This window comes from Wyeomyia smithii, chromosome 2 (assembly GCF_029784165.1).
Source record: "Wyeomyia smithii strain HCP4-BCI-WySm-NY-G18 chromosome 2, ASM2978416v1, whole genome shotgun sequence".
In the NCBI taxonomy this organism is placed as follows: Eukaryota; Metazoa; Arthropoda; class Insecta; order Diptera; family Culicidae; genus Wyeomyia; species Wyeomyia smithii.
In genome coordinates, this window is record NC_073695.1 from 9745861 (window position 1) to 9761451 (window position 15591).

General features: G+C 36.4%; 1 protein-coding gene across 2 annotated transcripts in view; it reads left to right on the forward strand.

Moving 5' to 3' along the window:
- LOC129726076 (RNA-binding protein Musashi homolog Rbp6) overlaps window positions 1–15591 on the forward strand; it is a 1668991-nt gene that overhangs the window by 492361 nt on the left and 1161039 nt on the right. The window lies entirely within an intron of this gene.

The following is a 15591-nucleotide window of genomic DNA, read 5'->3' on the forward strand; positions in this document are numbered from 1 at the left end:
CAAAAGTGAGGGTATCATAATAAGTCGGTTAGTAGACAACAGATTCCAGAGAACAGAGAACAAGGCTCTCTAGTTCAAACGCAGAGTTCGACCACTAATTGGTCGCGTAAAGCTTGCTTTATCTAACACGGTCGATAGAATCTAATACCTAGTTAACCTGGAATGCACTATCTGGGCCATACAAAAGCCTGCTTCTACCTAAATCAATCAGTTACCCAGTGGGTGGCCACCAGGATGGTCACTTACTAAGTAGAAAGGGATACCAGCAGCAGCGGCAACAGGTACAAGCAATGGTAGTGGTAGCAGCGTCAACAGTAAGTGCAGCAGCATTATTGCTTCTAATAAAAAAATAATTTCGTCGTGTGGTAGCCACAGCATCAGCGGCAGGTGCATTAACCAGCACTACTAGTGAAAAGCTCTGCCATATTTTGGCAACACACGAAAGCTTCTGTGCTGCTGGCAATCAGAGCCTGTTGGCCGTCAAATTTTCAGTGTGGAAATAGCTTTACACTGTGTTATCAGAAGAGTGCCCAGTTTCCAGTGTTGAGGATAGCACAGGGATGCGATCAGCTTCATACCCAATATCAAATTAAACAGCAAATTGTCCTTGTGAGAACAAATTAAATAACTATTCCAAGAGTTATGTAATGCGTTTCCGTGCCTCACAGAAATGCATAATCAAACCCTGAAAATTGCCAAGTCCTAGTTATGCAAACACTGTAATATTGAAAATGGTCAAGCCTTTTTTTTTTTTTATTCTCGCTTATTTTCCGTCGGTCTAGTTCCGCTACTGTTGTGGCCAATCACCGACGCCCAGGGAGGCGACTCCACACCCAGGACCCTAACTCACGACCCGTTTATTGACGGACCGGCGCCAACGGCTTTACTTCCTCATGCGATGGAAGGCGTAATCCCAGAGATTTTTCGCCTCAGAAAATCTCCCGGTGTCGGCTAGGATTGAATCTAGAATGGTCAAGCCTTGTTCGAACGCAGATTTTGATTGATCTAATTGGCTTTGACGTAGGACTACGTCTATCTGGACGTTAGATACCTGAGTTTCAAAATCTAGTTATTCAACCAGGGAAAACCAGGGAAAAGTGGTCAGGTTTTGAGTTTCTGTTTCCGGTGCATTTTTACTCCACTTACCATTCTCTTCTCTTCTTAACTCCTCCTTCTTTCCAACTTATTGACGAAACCTTGATATAAAAGGTACATTAGAACTTTTCACCCCATCATTTTCATTACCAAACCGTACCAGTGACGTACGGACGCTAAGTACTAGCCGTTGAAAGGAGGAAAGACAAAATAGTACTGCAAAAGTATTAAAATTGCTGGAACTCTGGCCGTAATAATCAGAGAAAAAGAATCATCGGCCACAGCACAGTGGTACAGAACGACAATCTAGGCAGAAATGGGGTTTTCGACGCGATTTTGTGATTTTACAGCCATACTTTCTATGGAGAAGTTGCTTCTTATATATAGGTCTATATACACACTGAAATGAAAATTAGGGTGGTCCTTAAACCTGCAAAATATAACAACTTAAATTCTTGTTTGTGAAAAAAAAATTTAAACTATCTTTGGCAAAGTTGTAGATCACTTGATCTTAAGCAATTTTGTAGAAGACTACTTTTTTGTAGCTCTTGAATTGACTGAATTAGAGCAATTCTGCTTAGGGTGGCTCTGAAAAAACAGTTTTTTTGCTCTATTATTTTTATTTCAAATTTCTCAGTAAAGTTGAGTTCGGACAACTTCTAGAACTTTAAAAGACGCAACTTTTAGAACTTTAAAAGACGCAACTTTTGGTCGTTAAACTTCGAAGATATCTTTTACGGGTGAAGAGTTATTAATGTTTTAATTTTTGAAATACGTTTTTTTTTTCAAAAGTTGATATCTCTGAATGAGGCAAATAAAAACAATATCTTCTGCATTTGGAAGAGCAACTCGTGTACTTTATCGTATGAGAAAATTGGAGATATACTTTTTCTTGAAATTTAATAAAACTAATTTGAATCTGCTAACTTTTGTCAAAAAAGTAAATTTTTTTCATTTATAGTTCATTTATTTGGTAAAACTACTGAACATATTTTTCGGTAAAGTTATAGATAAGCTTAGTCAAGATAACTTCGCATATAAAACCACCAATATCTCTCAAATTGACTAATAGAGTGTAACTTTGCCTGATGGATCTACGATTTTTTATATATAAACATATATTTTGCTCTATACTCGCATCCAATTTCTCAGATACAAAAGAGTATTTGTCGCAGTGGCACTTCTGCATAATACTCTCCAGGCATACAGAAAAAAGTCCCAGCATAGTTCTTTCTGTTTAGTTTTTAAAACTTCCATTCTGTCACCAATGGCAACCTTTACATATTACGCATTGAACTTTGCAACATATCTTTATTTTATAAGTTACATCAGTGTCAGTGGCGTAGCGTGACTAGGTGACTCCCGGGGCATAAAATTTTGGGTGTCACCACCCTAAGTCGCAGTTAAATTAAATTACAACCAATAGGAGAAAATGTATATAATTTTTGTGAGTGTCACCCCTGAAGCATGGTATTTGTTCATTATTTTCGCGGATGTCACACTTCTAAAAGTGACACGCATGAAAATATTCGAATGGATGTCACCTCGGACCGCCCCACCACGCTACGTCAGTGATCAGTGTTTTTAGTTTTTAAAACTGTAACTTTCAAAGTGAATATATGATGGCATGTTCAACACGCATCTAGTGTATAGAGTAAAAAATAAGTTTATATATGAAAAATCGTGGATCCATCAGGTAAAGTTACACTCTATCAGTCAATTTAAGGGATATAGGTGTTTTTAAATGCGAATTTATCTTAAATAAGCTTATCTATAACTTTACCGAAAAATATGTACAGTAGTTTTACCAAATAAATAAACTATAACTGAAAAAAATTTACTTTTTTGAAAAAAGTTAGCAGATTCAAACTAGTTTTATTAAATTTCAAGAAAAAGTATATCGCCAATTTTTTTAATATGATAAAGTACACGAGCTGCTCTTCCAAATGTAACCAGAAGATATTTTTTTCATTTGCCCCATTCAGAGATATCAACTTTTGAAAAAAACGTATTTCAAAAATCAAAACATTAATAACTCTTCACACGTAAAAGATATCTTCGAAGTTTAGCAACCAAAAGTTGCGTCTTTTAAAGTTCTAAAAGTTGTTCGAACCCAACTTTACTGAGAAATTTGAAATAAAAATAATAGAGCAAAATGCTCTAATTCAGTCAATTCAAGAGCTACAAAAAAGTAGTCTTTTACAAAACTGCTTAACATCAAATAATCTACAACTTTTCCAGAGATAGTTTAACATGTTTTTCACAAACAAGAATTTTAGTTGTTATATTTTGCAGGTTTGAGGACCACCCTAACTTTCATTTCAGTGTGTTTGTAGACTTATATATGAGAAGCAACTTCTCCATAGAAAGTATGGCTGTAAAATCACAAAATCGCATCGAAAACCCCATGTCTGCCTAAATTGTCGTTCTGTACCACTGTGCACTGGTACCTTTTGGTGCCTCAAAGTGTTGAACTGACTAGTTGAATTTCCTCTATTACAAAACGTTGCTGATGGCGGGGAAAGCCTTGCAAATAAACATATTTTTCTCGGTGGTCATTTTTCGACAGCGGCTTGTGCTGTGAATCGTTCTGGTCTCGAATACCGAAAAAAATCTTATTTGCTGTTTACTGAGAAAGGGAGAATGTACCGAATCCGCAAATTGAAATGTTTTTCTTGTCATTACAAGCTACGAGCAAATGCTTTTCTCATTCGAAGATCTGCGAAGTGGAGATGTCAATATAAATAAGGTTTCATTAATATATTTTATTTATATCAATTATTGTTCAACGCGCTCTAATGTTTCAGCAAATAAAAATGCACTGTTTTATAACAAAATGTAGAAAGTACCGTAGTCCTACGGCATGCGGTCGTGTCTTTGATTCCACCCTCCTACTTTTTTAATACTACCTTTCCCTAACACAGTCGACAGAATATTATACCTAGTTAACCGGAACTGCACTATTTGGGTTAAATGAAAGTTTGCTTTTGCTCAAATCTATCATTTTACAAGGGTATAGCCACTAGGATGGTCCTAACTTAGTAGCGGCAAAGAGCAGCAGCAGCAGCAGTGAGCACCAGCAGCGGTAGTGGTAGGTGCTGTGGCATTTCTTCTAGTGAAAATCTATCTGTATGGATCAGAAAAAATAGTAAATGAAATTATAGCGATTTGTTTTCGCTACAATCGAAGCGAAAGGTACAAAACTGTTTATTGAATGACTACATAAAATTATTAGGTTTCCAATTACCACCCATAAGACGTACGTCTGCGTTAAAAAAAGCAGATTCGATGCACTGCTAAGAATAAATTTGCTTCATAGATGATTCTATAGTTTTATTACTGCAGCGCGTCCCTTTTTTTCTGTTACACCTCCTTCCTTACAACCTATTTACCTCCTAACGACTGTGAGGACGTAGTCGGCGGCGGTATCGATCTATATAAAGCGAAAGCTATTGAATTGTTGTAGCACTACAAAATGTGCGATCGTCAAGCTCAAGCTCATTCCAGTCGGTTTTTCATAGTTTACAAAAAAAAATTGAGAAGCGAGAATTTTCAGCAACTTGAACACCACCTACTGTAACCAGGGATGGTATTCTACACGATTATTCGGGATTCGTAAGTAATCTACGTAGAAAACTGTATTCTACGTTTTCTACGGTAGAAAACCTCTTGTAAGTAAAAAACTTTCAAACACTCGAAAATTCACAGTATGAGTCGTAAAATGCCACTCGCTGCGCTGATTAGGAGTATTTAAGTAACGGGAGAATTATTTATAACAAAAAAAAAAGAAATACGAAGAAGCAAAAAAGTGTTTTTCCGGACTACTTTGTGATTATCGCGAAACAAGCAATGATAAAAAAAAACTCAAAAGAGCAAACAAATTTTTCACTCAATAATTTCAATCGTAATTCACGGGTTCAACAACATATTTGATGTCATCCAGAAATGCTAATGAAAGCAAAATCGCATAATATATGTCACATACAAAAACAGTGCAACAGCAAAGGCGCATCTTAGGCCTGATTTCTACAGAGATATGCTATCGCTGTCAAATCTCATATATTTAGAGCGTACTCAGCATCTCAATGGTTCATGGTTCCCCTGGCATATTTGAAAAAATCCCACCAAAAATTCCAAGCAACTTTAAACGGTTGCAGGAAGAATTCTTTACACCCTCTGGAAGAATAACTCTAAAATGAGTAAGATTTGAGGCATTTTTGTAAAAAGTGTAACAACTCATAAACTGAGTAACTCCGTAAATACGCATAATTGAGAAACAAGGCGTTTTAAAAACTGAGTGATTGTTACTCACTTTTTGGCTACAGTATTACTCAGTTTTGATTAAGTAATTACTCATTTTTTGGGTCCTGAATTGCTACTTAATTTAATTTACAAATTTGTATAAACTTTCGAAGATAAAATTAAACATACCTGGGTTTGTTACTTGTACTTGCTAGAAAGCCCTAGAATATTTTGCAAACGGGAGGTATTTCTTATCCGAAAACTTATGAAATACATCAAAAACAAAATCAATCGATGGAGATTAAAAGCAACGATTTTAACTGTCATTTCACACAAAATAATCATCACAATTAAAAATAAATAATATTTTTAAACTTAAATTTCGTTTATTCTTCATGTAATTCACCACAAAAATCCCTTTGCAGGTTTTCGTAGAACACTTGTAGAATACTCATTTTTGTTTAGGTATTCTACCATAGGTATTCTACGCAGAAAACTCGTCGAAAATTACATGAGGTTTTCTACATGACATCCCTGACTGTAACAGAAAACGATTGTTAATTTTTTCACTATATAATGTTTTTAAATGTTTTTTAAAATCGATTGCTTTATTTAAACTACCAAAAATCCGGTCCTGCCTCGGTAGTAAGCAATAAATTGCCCTATTTCCGGTAGCCCGCAGCTAACTGAACTCGTTGACGTAGGACTGCTTCCTTCTCTCTTCCCAGCTGGTGTTGTTATTGCTTACGCTACCGACGAAAAGTTTTTGAAGAAACGTGTCGGAACACAAGTATCGTAAAGGGGAACCCTGTTGTTCGGCTGAAAATACATTTAAATACAAACTCATTCGGAACTACACTTTCCTATGATGGTGTAGCATTATCTATGCGACGATGGAGCTGGTTATTGGGGCCCCTTCTTTCGCCTTCCGTATGAAACGAACCGGGCGGCTTACCTTTGAAGCGGCAGCTTGTTATCTATCTATTTCTTCTTTTTTTGCATACTCCGGTTTCCTGCTTCACCACACAATTCGTCCGTGTTACTTTCACATGAGAGCATTTTATTATTATTTTCTTAAGGTTTGCCTAGCTCGCAGGAGTGCAGTGCAACAGCGATCGAAGGAAAAGCTCGGATCTTCATCTCATGAGCCAAAGTTATATATATATGTGGGTGTGCAGCCTAACCGCCAAGGGCGCCCCGGAAGATGTACTCCTTGTCGTTCTTACCGCAATAAGCTTGCTCTGCTCGACATCGATTGAAGAACAGAACCGGATGCGAGATGAAAAAAAAATATCGAGCACCTTTTGTTGCAGCTGAAGAAAAGCTTTCGGGGAGTAATCATCATCCGAATTGGGAGCGCTGTCACCACCGACTGTCAGTCATACGAATACGGGATACCGACCTTTCCCCCTTTCCTAACACCGCTAAGTCGAGATGTGATACGGGTTCGAGCCAGTGTCAAAGAAGGAAAGGATCTTGGAATCACTTCGAGATTCACTTCGGTAGAGTTGCTTGCTCTTCATTGTGATTGACGTGTGAGTTTCTGGGTGGGTGGGAAAATGTAGAGGATCTATTTATAAGCGAGAAAGTAACGGCTGCTGGAAGGTTTCGATTGATCAAGAACTAACAATTTTGCTACAGTTTATTCTGCAGTACCATACCATAAAGTTTCAACTGCACAGGTATGTTAATTGCAAGCACTTACTGCAGCATGCCAAAGTGTCTATTCGTTTTAACAATCATCTAAATTTTCGGAAATTTTCGACAAACTAACTTTCCTATCGCGTGTGTGTCACGTGAAAATTATGCACGCGCCATCGTTGAAATTAAATTCTTCTCTCATTGTGTTGAAGAGATTTATAGCTCTGGCAGCGGCAGCCTCAGTGGCATCCTTTTGCCAATTGGGAAGTCGATTCACAAGCCCCTAAAGTTGAAACCGGTATCCCAGACAAAACGGCGTGGGAGCTAGAGAAAGCCAAAAGACGTTATCGTATATTTTCAGCTTCCGTCCTGGCAGACGACCAGGCACAGAGCTGTTCTAGACCTGCTGAGCTACTGCAAAAGGATGTAAGGTTTTGTGCAATTATTCCGTACCCTAGAGGAGGCGGAGAACGGTCGTTCGACGCGAAGTAAGCTCAAACTATTTCGGTTCCAAAATTCGAGATCAATTGTGTGCAAAGAATGTGATTTTTGCCTTATTACAGCTTTGTTCCCGTTTTCTCCGTGCCCTCAATATAGAGGAAAAATTGCTGGCGCTGGATACAGGTAACATGGCAAAGTTATGTGATGTTCGGTTGCGATAGGAAGTTTTATGAAGAACGAGTAACTGTAAATCTTGCCAACTGTTGTCACTCTGAGGGGTAATTCAAGTTTCATTGCTATGCGAAAGACTGTTAAAGCTGAACACACTGGAGCCATAAATTGTTGATTTATCTATTTATGGTACTCAATGTGATGCTACAACCATTACCCTTCACGTCTTTCGCAAATATAAAATTAAAAACTCAGTAAAAATTGGGTCTAAGCCGTTTTTAATTTGGCAGCAGAATAGTGATAATACACTCAGCAAATGTTTCGAAATTGAGTTGAGTAATCTTGAATTAATTTAATGTCGCGCAGAGAAGTAACGATGAATTCCACCGAACATTTGTATTAAAATCACCAAAAAGCGGTTTTAGATAGATTCCATCCCTTCTTTTATCATAGCAGGATCATAGCACCGAAGAGGAAAATTCGTACCCTAGCGAAGCTATCCACGGGCGGCATTGGGAGGAAACCTTTTGTTCGAGCGTTGAATCGCGCCCGCACTGAAAGCTATGTTTTGTAAACATATTAAGCACCGATTACTGGAGCTCCCTCGAGGCTGGTTAGGCGGGATGGGGTGATGATGACAGCGGAATTGAACTCCAACACTAACTGCCAGACCAATAATTGAGGCGATGATTTACTGAAGTGGAAGACCGCCACCAATCATTTTCACCGTCGACGCCGATGTGAAAAGCGGGCTGAATAAATAAGTATCCACGGTGGAGTCATCACTGATAGGGTGGCCTTATTCATAAAAAAAAAATTAAAATTGTAATAAGATCAAACTCTGTCCATCATTACCGTTGCAACATGCTAACAGACCAATTGTTAGTGGCGTGATTGGATGCAAGCCACCATAAATTAAATGGTTGGAATTAGAATAGCAATTTAAGGTGCAACACCGGCACCGCACCATGAGCCACGACGGTTCTGGTTATCCCTAATCACTGGTATGCCGCCAGCCTGGGGAAAATAATCGCTGCAATAATACTAATAGAACTCATAATAATCGGTATTCTGTACAGCCAGCACACAATGATCGTACAATGTCCATCCTGTTGCTGGCTGGGGGAATGGCTTTAGTCCAAGTGTGATCCGAAAGTGTGAAGTGTGCCACAGCTCGGCGAATGTATTGTTTTTCTACTTTGCATAGCTTAGCGTTGAGTGTTTATACTGTGGAAAACCGGATGGAGGATAATCGAGCTCCCAATTGATTTATTGGGTAGCTGATAGTGGCTTAATTGTTCCAGCAGCTTTTCCGTGCGAGGACACTAGGTTCGGTTCAACCTAGTGAAAATGGTGAATAATGGACACTGGAAGTTAATTTCACGATTTTAAAGTGTTTGTATGGAGAGATTCGGATTGTGGCACATGGTTGTGAGAATCCAAAACCAGTTCAAATTTAATTCAGTTTTTGTTTAGCCTGGTTTCTAAGAGCGCACAAAAACTAAACTAAAATTGAACTGAAGCTGAATTGAATTTAAACTGCTTTGAAGAGAAACTGAAATGAATCTAAACTAAATAAAAACTGTATTAAAATTAAACCTAAAACTGAACTGAAACTGAATTTTAACTGAACTGAAACACTCATGAAACTAAATTGAAACTATATTGAAACTGTTTTAAAACTAATTTTATATTCAACTGGAACAGAGCTTTAACTGAAATGAAACTGAATTGAAACAAAACAGAAATCAAAATAAACTAAATTGAAACTCTACTGAAACAAACTTAAAAAAATTTGGAACTGAAACTTAACCGAAACTGTACTGAAACCGAACTGAAACTAAACTTAAAATGAACTAAGACTGAACTAAAACCAAACTGAACTGAAACTAAACTGAAACTGAAATAAAACTGAACCTAAAGTGAACTAGAATCGAACTGAACTTAAACTTTACTGAAACTGAGAAAAAAACTGAACTGAAATTGAACTGAAACTGAACTGAAGCTGAACTGAAAGTGGACTGAAACTGAATAGAAACTGAGCTAAAACTGTACTGAAACTGTATGGACACTGTACTGAAACTGAACTGAATCCGAAATAAAACTGAACTGAAACTGTACGGAAACTGAACTGAAACTGAACTAATGTTGAATTGAAACTAAACTGAAATTTTATTGAAACTCACTGAAACTAAACTGAAATTTTATTGAAACTCAACTGAAACTAAACTGAAATTTTATTGAAACTCAACTGAAACTGAAACTCAAACTGAACTGAAACTGTCCTGAAACTGTATAGAAACTTAACTAAAATAAACTGAAACCGAACTGAAACTAAATTTCAACTGAACTGAAAATGAACTGAAACACTCATGAAACTAAATTGGAAATGAATTTAAACTGTATTAAAACTAATTTTATATTCAACTGGAACAGAGCTCCAACTCAAATGAAACTGAGTTGAAACAAAACAGAAATTATAATAAACTATATTGAAACTCTACTGAAACAAACTGAAAAAGATTTGAAACTGGAACTGAACTGAAACTGTATGAAAACTGTACTGAAACTGAACTGAAACTGAACTTAAAATGAACTAAAACTGAACTAAACCCAAACTGAAATATAACTAAACTGAAACGGAGCTGAAACTGAAATAAAACTGAATAAATAAACTTGAAGTGAACTAGAATCGAACTTAACTGAAACTTAACTGAAACTGAACTGAACTAAAATTGAAACTGAACTGAAACTGTACGGCAACTGTACTGACTGTACTGTACTGTACAGTCCAAATAAGCACTGACGAAGGCACTATGTCAGTGCCGAAATACGTATTTGCAAGTGAAAAGTGAAAAGTGATAGAATTAAATAGTGAAAGTGAATAAAAAGTGAAAAGTGTAGTGAAAATTTTTCTATCAAGACGCTCGAACATAAGTGAATAAATTTGAACTGTACTGAAACTGAATGGAAACTTAACTGAAACTGTCCTGAAACTGTACGGAAAAAGTACAGAAACTGAACTGAATCTGAAATAAAACTGAACTGAAACTGTGCGGAAACTAAACTGAACTGAACTGAAACTGAACTAAAACAAAACTGAAACTGAACCTAAACTGAACTGAAAATGAACTAAAACTAAACTGAAACTGAACTAAAACCGAACTGAGATTGAACTAAAACTGAACTGAAACTGAACTGAAATTAAACTGAACTAAAACTGCACCGAAGCTAAACTAAAACTGAACTGTAACCGAACTTAAATTGAACATAAGCTGATTTGAAACTGAACTTAAACTGAACTAAAATGAACTGATATATAACTGAAATTGAAATAAAACTGAACGGAAGCTAAACTGAAATTGAACTAGAACTGAACTGAAGCAGAACTTAAATTGAACTGAAGTTGAACTAAAACTGAACTGGAGTTGAACTGAAACTAAACTTAAACTGCGCCGAAACTGAACTGAAGTTGAACTAAAATTGAACTGAAACTGCACTGAAACTGAACTGATACTGAACTGAAACTGGAAAAAAACTGAACTGAAACTGAACTGAAACTGAGTTGACACTGAACTGAGACTGGACTGAAACTGAACTGAAACTGAACTGAAACTGAACTGAAACTGAACTGAAACTGAACTGAAACTGAACTGAAACTGAACTAAAACAGAACTGAAATTGAACCTAAACTGAACTGAAATTTAACTGAAGTTAAACTGAACTAAAATTGCACCAAAACTGAGCTAAAACTGAACTGTAACCGAACTTAACCTGATTCTAAGCTGATTGGAAACTGACCTTAAGCTGAACTGAAACTGAACTAAAATGAACTGATATATAATTGAAATTGAAATAAAACTGAACGGAAACTGAACTGAAATTGAACTAGAACTGTACTGAAGCAGAAATTGAATTGAACTGAAGTTGAACTAAAACTGAACTGGAGTTGAACTGAAACTAAACTTAAACTGCGCCGAAACTGAACTGAAAATGAACTGAAGTTGAACTAAAATTGAACTGAAACTGCACTGAAACTGAACTGATACTGAACTGAAACTGAAAAAAAAAACTGACCTGAAACTGAACTGAACCTGTACGGCAATTGTACTGAAACTTTACGAGAGTTGTACTCAAACTGAACTGAATCTGAGCTAAAACTGAACTGAAGCTGTACAGAAACTGAACTGAAACTGAACTTAAACCGAACCTTAACTGAATTGAAGCTGAATGGCAACTGAACTAAAGCTGAACTGAAACTACACTAAACTGAACTGATATTGGACTGATACTGAACTGAAACTGAACTAAAGTGAACTGATATTGAACTGAAACTAAATTGAAACTGAACTGAAACTCTACTGAAACCGCACCGAATATGAACTAAAATTGAATCGAAACTGAACTGGAACTAAACTAATACTTTTCAGAAACTGTACTACAACTCAACTGAATATGAACCAAAACTTATCCAAAGCTGAACCGAAACTTAATTCGAGCTTACCCGAAGGGTATCTAAAATATAGTTAAAACTAAACTGAAACTAAACTTAAACATTTCTCAAAGAAACTTCAACTTAACTAGAAATTAATTAGAACTTAACCAAAGCTCAACCGAATAAGATCTATAACTGAAATCAAGTTTATTTAAAACAAAGTTGAAACTTAACTGTAACGGAACTAAAAATAGAGTGATGTTGAACTGGAACTGAGCTGCAATAGAACTAAAACTGCACTGAAATAGAACTGAAACTAAACGGAACAATTTTTTTCAGAAACTTCACTGAAACCTAACTGAATATGATCTGAACTATGACCAAAATTCATCCAAAACTGAACTAAAACTGATCTAAAACTTTACTGAAACTTAGTTGAAACTAAACTGAATTAGAATTTAACTTGAACCTAGTTGAAATTAAACTGAATTCAAACTTATCTTAAACCTAGTTGAAGCTAGACTGAAATTGAAATAAAATTGAGAACTGGAACTAGACTCAACAAAAACTGTTCTGAAACTTCATTGAAGGCAACTGAATTTGTTTTGAAACAAAACTTTCAACAACTTTTTGAAATTTCACTGCAACTAAACTTGAAATTAACCTAACATAACTAAAACATTACCAAAACTTGTCTGAAACTGAACTAAAACTGGACTGAAACTTATCTGTAACCTAGTTGAAACTAAACTATAACGGAATAGGAAATAAGATGATATTGAACTGTGAACTGGAACTAAGCTGAATCTGCACTAAAAGACACCTAAAACTTAACCGAAACTAAATTGATTCTTTTTCAACAACTTCACTGCAACTCAATTGAACATGAACTTAAACTTAACCAAAACGTATCCAAAATTGAACTAAAACTTTACTGAAACTTATTGGAACTTAACTGTAATTTATCGAAATACTAAAATTGAATTGATACTCATACTGAATTTAAGCTGCACTGAAACAAATCTTTATTTGGAACAAAACTGAAAAAGAACTGAAACTGAACAAAACTACTTTTGAACTGAACTTAAACTGAATGCTAAATAAACTGATACTAAACAGAAACTGATTTGAATTGAAGCAACAATAAACTTAATGATTAGAACGGCAGTATAGGGAAGCGAAAATTTTTTCAGAATTAAATTCTCATGAAATTTCACTGGATAATTTATTCGATCAGTTCTGAAAACAAACAATAGAAGTCTATAGCATTAGAATTCTGATATCCATCATCGAAGTTACATTCCTTGATTTTGCAGGTGTTCCCTTTACTACTGCAATAACTGACAAAGAAAATTGCCAATTGATGCACTTTGGCGTCGTACACAAATTACGTAAAGCATGAAGCGGGAGGAAAGGGTTAGTTACGTAACTGTGATTCTCATTCGAAATCGAAAATTTTTGAGGGTTTACCGTTGGGTAATTTTAGGCGGGGGAGTTATATTGAACGTTACTTATCGTTATATAGGGGATGAGGGAGGGAGCCCAAAATCTGGATTAGTGTTACGTAATTTGTGTACAACACCTTTTCCGAAAACACTAAAAACAGAAGGCTTATGTGTAAAGAGTTGACGTAGAACTATCCAAGGCTCTACACTACATCTTTAATTGTCTTTGCTTTTCAATTCTATCACTTTCACTTTGCACTTTTCACATTGAGCAGCATTGACATGGAAAAACAAAAACCACATTTGGACATGGAAAAATATCGAAAAACCTGTATCCAAGTATTTAAAGAAGTTGCAACAAATTTCTTGTTGTTTAGAATTAACTAATTGGTTTGGGGAAGGAAAGGTGCGGCCGTGCAGTTCATACCATGTCGGGGAATTTTAAGTTCAAATTTTGAAAGCCATGATGAATTATTTCCCTGATCTTCGAGGTTTCGTTTAAAAGCTTCTAAACTTTCTTTGACGTATACGATTTCTTCGTATACCAAACTTCTATCTCCTACCTCGTTTATTCTTAAGCTCTTCTTTGACCTTCACGCTCCTTTAGAACTAAACTGTATTTATTTCTATCCATGAGTAACTCGGTGGTTTCGTAAGATAACAAAGTCAGTTGGCTCGAAGCACTTGATTGATCACAGAAGGTTTTCAATTATCTGCATTATGGTTATTTGGCAATTCCTTATATTTATGCTCGTGCTAAAATTACGTCGGAGCCTCTTCCGCACTTTCCTTGTATTCACATTAACGATTCTCTTTGGTATCTAACCATCCTTCCCATGAGTAGTGCCCCCAACCTCCTTTGGCCGTCGACACCCGATCGTCCAATTCTCCGCAATTGATTTTTTCTTCTTTGTGATACAATGGTATTCTATGGTGCCAGCTTATTCCGAATCGTCTCATCATCTTCATTCCGTGGCAGAGCTGGATCCCTCAATTTCTTATAGGCTAACCCTATAGAGCAAGTGATTTTTTTTCGTATTTTTTTCTACCGCCCTGCAATTTATAACTATTAATCTTGAATTTCAAAATGGCATCTGGAATTAATTTTCGGTCTCTGGGTATCGTCTCAGCTACGGAATGACCATTTTGGCAGTTTTATCGAAACCTGAAGTTGCCACATCGAATTCTGAAATGGCGTCTGTCGTCGATTTGTGGTCGGTTTTTGGGTTACCAACCGGTAAGTGTTTGTTTAAGCCGATAGCAAATTTGGAGAGCCAGCTGATACTGCCGCAATCCGCTACGCTATGGGTAACTTGGTATACTATTCTGTCTACCTTTCTAGGGACAGCTAGCAAGCAACCAATCGGAAGACGTAATTTTCGTTTCAACAAAGCTTAACAATTTACAATTTACAATAGTTCAAATACATTACAATTTACAATAATTCGCATAATCAAACCAAAATGATCTGCATTTGGGCGATTGCGTATATCACTTTCCAATCGATTGCTGCAAGAATGAAGGAAATCGGTTGAAAGCAAACCGACTCACAAGCATCTAAAAAGGGGCACATTTCGTTCCCTTTCCGTTGAAAAATTTGCAGTTTACACCCCTATATAGGTTTAAACAAAACGTTGTTCTATGTCAAAAAAACTTAGGCTGAAATAGCTAATATATTTTTACTGTTTATTTACTTTCAAAACATACAAAAACAGCTATTGTTTGAGAGCTTGAACTCAATTTAAATGCAGTTCTCGGATCTAGTTAAATTCACCAAAACTAAATCAATCCAATATAGCCAATTGGCTTCTAGTGCCGCTTGGCTGAACGAAAATGCAATTTTGCCGCCACGAAGTTCAGCCAGCATGCGCTCGACGACTCTTGTGGCTGGGGTTTTATTAAATAGTGCTTTTCACACCCGATTGCGTGATATTCCTTACCCCCGTTCGCTGTCTCATTTCCTCCTACCTACTGCTCTCGATCTATCCTAAATCCCCTCTAGCTAACGGTAAACAAGTATCGAGCGTCTCCAGAGCCAAAGACGTAAAATTTTTTCTTGGTTCTCCGCTCCCCACTGAACAACAATGGGATGGAAATTTATTTCCATTTCGGCAGGAAATC